Source organism: Macrobrachium nipponense, chromosome 13 (assembly GCF_015104395.2).
Source record: "Macrobrachium nipponense isolate FS-2020 chromosome 13, ASM1510439v2, whole genome shotgun sequence".
Lineage (NCBI taxonomy): Eukaryota > Metazoa > Arthropoda > Malacostraca > Decapoda > Palaemonidae > Macrobrachium > Macrobrachium nipponense.
In genome coordinates, this window is record NC_087206.1 from 90,341,585 (window position 1) to 90,350,280 (window position 8,696).

The 8,696-nt window shown below is 42.1% G+C and overlaps 1 non-coding gene across 1 annotated transcript; it reads right to left on the reverse strand.

The window, feature by feature from the left end:
• Window positions 1–8,345: 8,345 nt before the first annotated feature.
• On the reverse strand, window positions 8,346–8,486 carry LOC135225902 (U4 spliceosomal RNA). Its single transcript, XR_010317116.1, has one exon. It is a non-coding gene; the product is annotated as a U4 spliceosomal RNA (small nuclear RNA).
• Window positions 8,487–8,696: the final 210 nt, after the last annotated feature.

The following is an 8,696-nucleotide window of genomic DNA, read 5'->3' on the forward strand; positions in this document are numbered from 1 at the left end:
ATGGTGAATGAGTCACCAGATGACAGCAGACGATCCATCAACTAATTCCCTGTCCAGAAGAACAGTGGAAGAAGCATGAGTCGTCAGGACAAGCGCACCAGTGGCTAGTCCTAGGTCGGCACCGACTCTGTTAGAAGCGTAGTCGCCAGATCCGACAACCCAGTGGCTGGTTCCATGCCAGACTGACAATGGAAGCAGCATGAGTTGCCAAGCAGTCAGTCCTTGTCATCAACAAAACCTAAATACCAAACTGCCTAATTCCCATTACAACTAAGCCAAAAACTGCCATGGGTTATAATACAAAAACAAAAAACAACAAATATATACAACAAAACAAAAATTAATGAATAATATACAGGTAGCAACCAAACATAAAACAGGAAGACTACCTAATTCTCCTGTCTGACGACCTGTCCTGCCATCACCAACGCGCCCAAAGAACGAAGGTCGCCTAGAAATAGAGAAATATCCCTCAAGTAAAAAGAGGCAAAAACAGAATTAGAACGCCAAGTCACCACCTCAAGCACCTTGGCGACTGAGACGTTCTTCATAAAGGCTACTGATGTAGCAACTGCTCTAATACTGTGTGCTCTCGGCGTCTGGTCTTCACAGGCAGCCGAACCCCATTTCAGGGTGAAACAAACAGATGACGGGGATGACCCTGAATGTCCTTCGTGCAGCGTAAATAGCACGAGAGCGCCCTAACAGGGCAAAGAACTAATTCCTCATTTAAATTACGACAAAGTCGACCAGCGACTTCAGTACGAAAGACCTGGGAATAGGATTATCAGACGATTCAGTCTTTGCGACAAATTCAGGAAGGTATGACAAAATCATGTCTTGTCCAGATCTGGCAACCAGAAAAGAGAGTGATTGCAGTTCACCCACCCTCTTGGCTGTAGCCAGCGAGACAAGGAAGAGTGTCTTAAAGAGGGGTCCCTAAATTCGGCAGTATTCAGAGGCTCAAACAGAGGGAACCTTAAGGCTTGAAGGACTTTGTTAACGTCCCATGTCGGAGGAGAACACTGCGGACTGGGTCGAGATAAGGAAAATGATCGAAGTAAATCTCTAATGACATAAGATGAAGAGATCTAAGGGGCCCTGTCATGATGTAAATGAACTAAAAACTCTGCTACTTTCGGTAAGGAAGGTCTAGAAATTGAATGTCCTTGAGACTTTCACCAACGTCTGTAAACCGACCATTTAGCCTGATAATTTACTCTGGTTGATTGCCGTCCGGCAAGAGCCAACTGTCGCACCACTCTGAAGGAGAACCCTTCATGCTTGGAGAACCTCCTGACAGTCTCCAGGCATGAAGATGAAACATGTGGAGCCTCTGATGGAACCGATGAAAATGGGGTTGTTTGAGAAGATCTGGTCTCTCTAGCAGACGAATGGGGGGCTCCACCAGTGCTTCCAGTAGGTCGGGAACCACTCCTTCTGCAGCCAGAAGGGGGCGATCAAGGTGAGATCCAGACGCTAGGTTGCCCTCACTTTGTTGAGGACTGACCTCACCAGAGAGAACGGAGGAAACGCATAGGCTTGAAGTCCCTCCCAGTCCTGCAAAAAAGCGTCTGTCCCGGCACTCTGAGGAGTCTGGTAAGGGGCGAAGAATATCTGACACCAAAAATTCAGTGGGGTGGCAAACAGGTCGACTGTGACAGGCCACTTCTTCCTGAGGCTGTCGAAGACTTCCTGGCAGTGTCCATTCTGACCCTTGAACTTCGTTCGGTCTCGACAAGGTGTCTGCTAAGACGTTGTGATGGCCCAAGATAAACTGAGGGACCAATGTAATCCCCCTGTCTTCTGCCCAACACAGGATTGATCGGGCTTCTTGAGTGAGAAGATCCAACTGTATGCCACCTTGGTTTCTCAAGTACAAGACTGTTGTGGTGTTGTCGACAAAGATCGCGACAACCGACTCCACCAGTTGATCCTGAAATGAAAGAAAGCCTAGGTACACCGCCCTTAGTTCCCTCCAATTTATTGACATGATCCTCTCTTCCTCTAACCAAAGGCCCGAAGCGGCTTCTGAGCCAAGGTGTGCGCCCCAACTTTGATCCGAGGCGTCTGACCAAAACATTAGGTCCGGCGGAACCAAAGGAAGAGACGTCCCTGACTTGAGGCGGTGAACTTGCATCCACCAACGGAGATCCTTCTGACATTGTGGAGAAGAGGTGACTATCGTGTCCTCGGACACGAAATCCCACGACTGGCGAAGTGTCGACTGAAGGGACCTCATTCTGAGATGACCTCCGGAAACCAGTTGGATGAGGGGTGACAAATGGCCCAGGAGAGTCCTCCAAAGAGAAACTGGCTGCATTACGGAGGACAAAAATTCTTTGATCAGACTCAGAAGCTTGTCTATCCGTGTCTGAGTGGGAGAAGCCCTCAAAATCTGGGAATTCAAAACAATCCCCAGATAAGTCATGATCTGGCAAGGGATTAGATTGGACTTGTCGAAGTTGACAAGAATGCCCAACTCGACACAAAGAGACAGAACTATCTCCCTCGACCGGAGACATTTCTCTCGAGATTCGGCCTAGACTAGCCAATCGTCCAGATACCGAAGCATCCTTACATTTAACTGATGCAGAATAGCCGAAACAGGAGCCATCACCCGAGAAAAGACCTGTGGAGCAGTGGTAAAGCTGAAACAAAGGGCCTTGAACTGGAAAACTCCCGAGTCTGTGAAAAACCGAAGGTAAGGTCTGCTCTTTGGATGGATGGGGATTTGCAGACAAGCATCCTGCAGATCAATGGAAATCATCCAGTCCCCCCTCCTGACGGATGAAAGAACAGTCTGGACCGTCTCCATCCTGAACTTGGACTTTAGAATGAACTTGTTCAAGACCGAAAGATCTATAATGGGGCGCCAGGCACCCGAGGCCCTTAGATCTACAAACACCCGTGAGTAAAACCTGGGAGAAAGAGGAGCTCGCTCTATGGCATCCTACTCCAAGAGGGCCGAAAGCTCCTTCTCCAAGGCTTGACCCCTGATTGAGTGAGAGGAATAACTGCTGAACTAAAGAGGACGATTGGAAAGTGGAGGTCTGGAAACAAAAGGAATCTCGTAACCTTCCTTCAGGACCTCCACCACCCAAGCATCCACCACTCTCCCCTGCCAAGCTGACCATACTCCCTGCTACTCATCCTTGTCCCTCAATCCGGGCAGTTCCTGATGTTGCTGGCAGAAGGAAGCATCGCATCATCTTGGCAATCCATTGTAGAGTTAGACAGGTCAGTAATTCCGGGTTGCACAAAAGTTTGTAATATAAGATAAGTATCACAATAGAAATAAAAGTTAATTAACCCTTAAACGCCGAAGGGGTATAATAAAAATCGTCTCCCGTATGCCAAGGGGGTCTCGGAGTGAGCGCCGAAGCAGAAAAAATGTTTTTTCAAAATATCACAGCGCGCTTAGTTTTCAAGATTAAGAGTTCATTTTTGGCTCCTTTTTTTGACATTGCCTGAAGTTTAGTATGCAACCATCAGAAATGGAAAAAATATCATTATCATACATAAATAATGCGATAGATGATAGCGCAAAAAAGAAATTTCATATATAATTGTATTCAAATCGCGCTGTCAGCAAAACGGTATTGTTGTATTGTACACTAAATTGCGATCATTTTGGTATATAACACATTGTAAAACGATCAAAGCAACACAGAGAAAATATTATTACAAAATCATGCATGAATTCGTAACGCGTGGACGTAAAAAATGTTTTTTTTCAAAAATTCACCATAAATCTAAATATTGTTCAAGAAACTTTTAATTTGTTTCAAAATGAAGAAAAATGATTGAATATTACTATACTGTAAGGGTTTTAGCTTACAGTTGAAGTTTTCGACCATTTCGGACGAGTTAAAGTTGACCGAATGTCGAATTTTATATATTTTTTTTATATGCAAATATTTCGAAAATGAGAAAAACTACAATCTTCAATTATTTTTTGTTGTATTCTACATGAAATTGCGCAAATTTTCAGATATAAAATTCTATGAAACGCCTAATATGAAACGGAGCAAATATTCCGAGAATGCGACGTACGCATTTCGGAGATTTGTGGCGGAGAATCCGTGTGCTGAGGGAAGGAAAGTTTTTTTTTTTAAATTCACCATAAATCTAAATATTGTGCTAGAGACTTCAAATTTGTTTCAAAATTAAGATAAACGACTGAAAAATACTAGACTGTAAGAGTTTTAGCTTACAATTGCGTTTTTCGACCATTTCGGTAGAGTCAAAGTTGACAGAACGTGGTTTTTTTTCTATTTATCGTGATTTATATGCAAATATTTCGAAAATGAGAAAAGCTACAACCGTCAATAATTTTTAGTTGTATTCTACATGAAATTGCGCACATTTTCATGTATAAAACTTTATGTAACGGCTAATTTAAAATGGTGCAAACATTACCACAATCGCACGTATGATTTTTTTGGAAGAGTTACCGACCGAGGACGTAAGGCAAAATTGTTTTGTTTTTTTTTTTCATAATCACCCATAAATCGAAATATTGTGCTAGAGACTTCCAATTTGTTGCAAAATGAAGGTAAATGATTGAATATTACTAGAATATAAAAGTTTTAGCTTACAATTGCGTTTTTTGACCATTTCGGTAGAGTCAAAGTTGCCCGAAGGTTGAAATTTTTGCACTTATCGTTATTTATATGAAAATATTTCAAAAATGATAAAAGCTACAACCATGGGTTGTTTTTAGTTGTATTGTGCATGAAATTGCGCACATTTCCATATATAAAACTTTATGTAACGGCTAATTTAAAATGGTGCAAACATTACGACAATCGCACGTAGGATTTTTTCGGAAGAGTTACCGCGCGGACGTATGGAAAAAGTTTTTTTCATAAATTCACCATAAATCGAAATATTGTGCTAGATACTTCCAATTTGTTGCATAATGAAGGTAAATGATTGAATATTACTAAAATATAAGAGTTTTAGCTTACAATTGCGTTTTTCGACCATTTCAGTAGAGTCAATGTTGACCGAAGGTTGAAATTTTGGCACTTATCGTTATTTATATGAAAATATTTCAAAACTGATAAAAGCTACAATCATGAGTATTTTTTTGTTGTATTCTACATGAAATTGCACACATTTTCATATATAATACTCTATGTAAAGGCTAATTTAAAATGGTGCAAAAATTATGTCAAAGTGACGAAATATTTTCTGAGATGTGTCACTGATACTTTTTAGTGCGATAAGAAAGAAATTCGCGCTTGCGCGCCTGCGTAACGATTGTAAACAAAAGAAAACCTTGATCCGTGAACTCCCAGCATCCCCCAAGGCAGGTGATTCAAAAGTTTTCGGCTGGTAGGCCTATAAGTATTTTTCCGCGAATTTTTTAAAAAACTTTTCTATGTCGACGTAAAATACGTCCAATCGGCACCCGACAGACAATTTATCTTGACTTAAAATACGTCCAATAGGCGTTTAAGGGTTAACTATTTCGTGGATGTAATACGTGAGTGGTAATTAACATAAAGTCTCATTAATAAATAATGAGCTTTAATGGCACAAAAAGGTTTTAGGAAATTTATAAAGAGCGGCCATGATGTAAACAGCACAGGCGCTTGTTAACAACTAATTTTCAGGGAAGGTTTTGTAACTGTCAACGGCAGAGTTGCCAACTGGCGGACAGAATAGGAGGTAACAGGGTTGCCAATGTGGTAAATTTTGGTGCGGTTTTGGGGGATTTAGGGCTAGATAAATTATATTAAGGTAATGTTTATCAATATAAGATTCAAGTAGATCCATTTTAGTAAATATTTTGGCGCCGTGTAGGGCTCCTGTCAGGTCCTGCATGTTTGGCAGGGGGTAATGGTCAGGCATTGTCACCAGTTTCAATCAACGATAGTCCCCACAGGGCCTCCAGGAACCATCAGGCTTCTTCACCATGTGGAAGGGGGACGCCCATAGGTTTGATGCCTTTTTGCAAATACCCATCCTCTCCATTTCTGTGAATACTTGTTTAGCACCCTGGAGCTTATTGGGCGTAGGCGGCGAAACTTGGTATGTGTCAGTGGGCCCGTGGTGGTGATGTGTTGGTAGATGTCATGCTTGGCCTGTGTTCCCGGCACTTGGTGTAGCTCCGGCTTGAAGATATCTAGGAATTCGTGCAGGAGGGCGCTGTATTTGGACAACGCGGCAGCACATACATTCCCAGGCCAGTGGCAAGTGGGCGGGAGTGACAGGTTCCGGTGTCTAGAAGGCGTTTATGGCCGGCATCCACCAGCAGGCCATGTTGTGCTAGAAAATCGGTGCCCTATAGATCGGGAACCTCACGTCCATGATGACGAAGGGCCACTAGTACTTATGGCACAGAATGGATATTCTGTGAGTCTGGGTTCCTTAGCAGCAAATGGGGCTTCCGTTTGTGGCTACTTGTGCTGCCGTGGCATTGGGCAGGCAACTGCAGTCCTCCCTCGATGGCTTAAAGACTGACTGCATGGCTCCCGTGTCTACCAGCATTCTGCACCCTGAGATTGCGTCGTAGATGAAGAATCACACTGATTGGGATTCCCTGTTGTGTGCAGTCACTGCTGTTATGGGTGGCCGCCCTCTGCGTTTTTTTGGGAATGCACAGGGAGCTCTGCAGTTCCTGGCGTTTTTCCAGAATTGTCGGTGGAAATAAAACCAGGCTGGATTCATCCATGTCCTTTGCTGATGCGGTGGTGCCTTTTTTCTGTATATTGCGTGTGTATCACTCTCCTTGACCTTCTCTTCTATCAAGCGAGAGGGGGATGCAAAGGATATGTGGGTCCTACGCTTGCCTTTCGAGTTCCATGTCTGGCATTTTGACTCTCACACCAAAACATGAATTCAGCACCGTATTCAGTCCGTTAATGGTGTTAAGGGTTTATCAGAAGTCAAAACTATACACCGTGTGGGTCTGTTAATGATTTTCTGAATACGGTCGATGTTGATCGTAAATGGCAGGGCCAAACCTTTCGAACATGCCAGAACGTACCTGGGGAGGTGCGCCATAATTAGTCCGTTAGTGGAGCAGGTGGTTTCTGAGGAAGGAGCTTTTAGAAGCCTAAACTTTGTCGCCGTATGGTTCTGCTAAAGGCTTCTGACAGTAAGCGCGGCCATAGTGAGTCCATTAATGTGAAGCCAAAGCCGCTGTTTACCGTCACTCCTCGGGTCCCCAGCTGTGAGGTCATAATGAGACAGAACTGGGTACTACTGATTTATTGCCTGGGCACGATATACATAGCAGTGTGTGGAAGGAAACGGAGTGCCCGACCCCCGAGTCCCACGACTCGCACACAGAGAAGAATTTGTCTTTCTTAGCTAGCAGTTAATAAAATGGTAATAACAAAAGACACAATGGACATGCATTGATGAATTATATATCAGCCGAAAGGCCAAGAAATTCTACATACAAACATATACAGTGATTAGTGGGTAAAGGTCTTGACACAGGTCTTTACAATCTATAGGTCTTAAAAAACCGGCAAAAAAGAATCTACTCTCAAGTACAATGGCGGTATTTAACTTTCTTGATTTATCATGCTGTAGGTTATTTCAAAATACAATACTGACATGTTTGTTACCATACTAACACTTTATCTAAAGCATGCATGAGCCGAACTCAAGATTTAAGTAATGGGTATAAATAACATTACTAATTCTGGACTTCATATATTAATAGGGTTCTTCTATCAAGCTTTCTAAAAAATGACCATATTATGAGAGAGGAGAGAGAGAGAGAGCGAGAGAGAGAGATGGAGGAGAGCAGAGAGAGAGAGAGAGAGAGAGAGAGAGAGAGAGAGAGAGAGAGAGTGTTTTTCTCAATAACTGCATTGCCATTTTCCAACTGTGAATTTTGCAAACTAAATTTAAACGAAGCCCTAAATGATTATGATATATTAATATATATCTTCTAAGTCTCCTAAATACTATGATTGGACGCAGGAATTTCAGACCAATAATTAAAATAAAATATTGCTTAAAAACTTTGCAGATGATTTCTGTCACTATAAAAGTTCTCTAAGCAGGTTTATTATTCCCAGTTTCTTAATTAACCCATAATTTCCTTCATACCACCTATAATTAACTTAATCAGCAGAAGTTTATTACACAAAAGGGCAGGATATCTTTATTCAGCATTTATACACCTTCAAACAAATCACGCAACATGTACCCAAACCAGACATTACTTTCTTTATAAAAATGGCTTACAGAAGATCACAAGATTAGTGGCATAACTTAGAACAGCCAAAAGGTTAGACATCTCTAAAAGAATTACAAGATCATCTAAGCAAGTTTCTTTACACTTGCAGGTTTACACATAATTACCAGATTAGTGGCCCAAGTTAGGGCTGATAAAAATTGCCATCGTTGTCGGTCTTTCACGTCAACTAGGCGGGGTATTGGGAAAAGTTTTCAACTAGCAATAATCGCACCTCGGTTATCCCTCATTGGTTACGATACTGCCACTGCGCAAAGCTGACGTCTAGACCAAACAAACCGTACCTCACTCCCTGGACTGAGGAATGGGAGATGTATAACACTTAGATTATGTAAATAATATAGCTTAGGGATATTTAATAGATGTAAGAAGCTTTTGTAATATTTGTCAAATGATTTATAATAAGAATATTTGAAGAAATGCCTTAGAAATTGCCGTTCCTACATTGTAAGGCATCAAAAATGCTGGT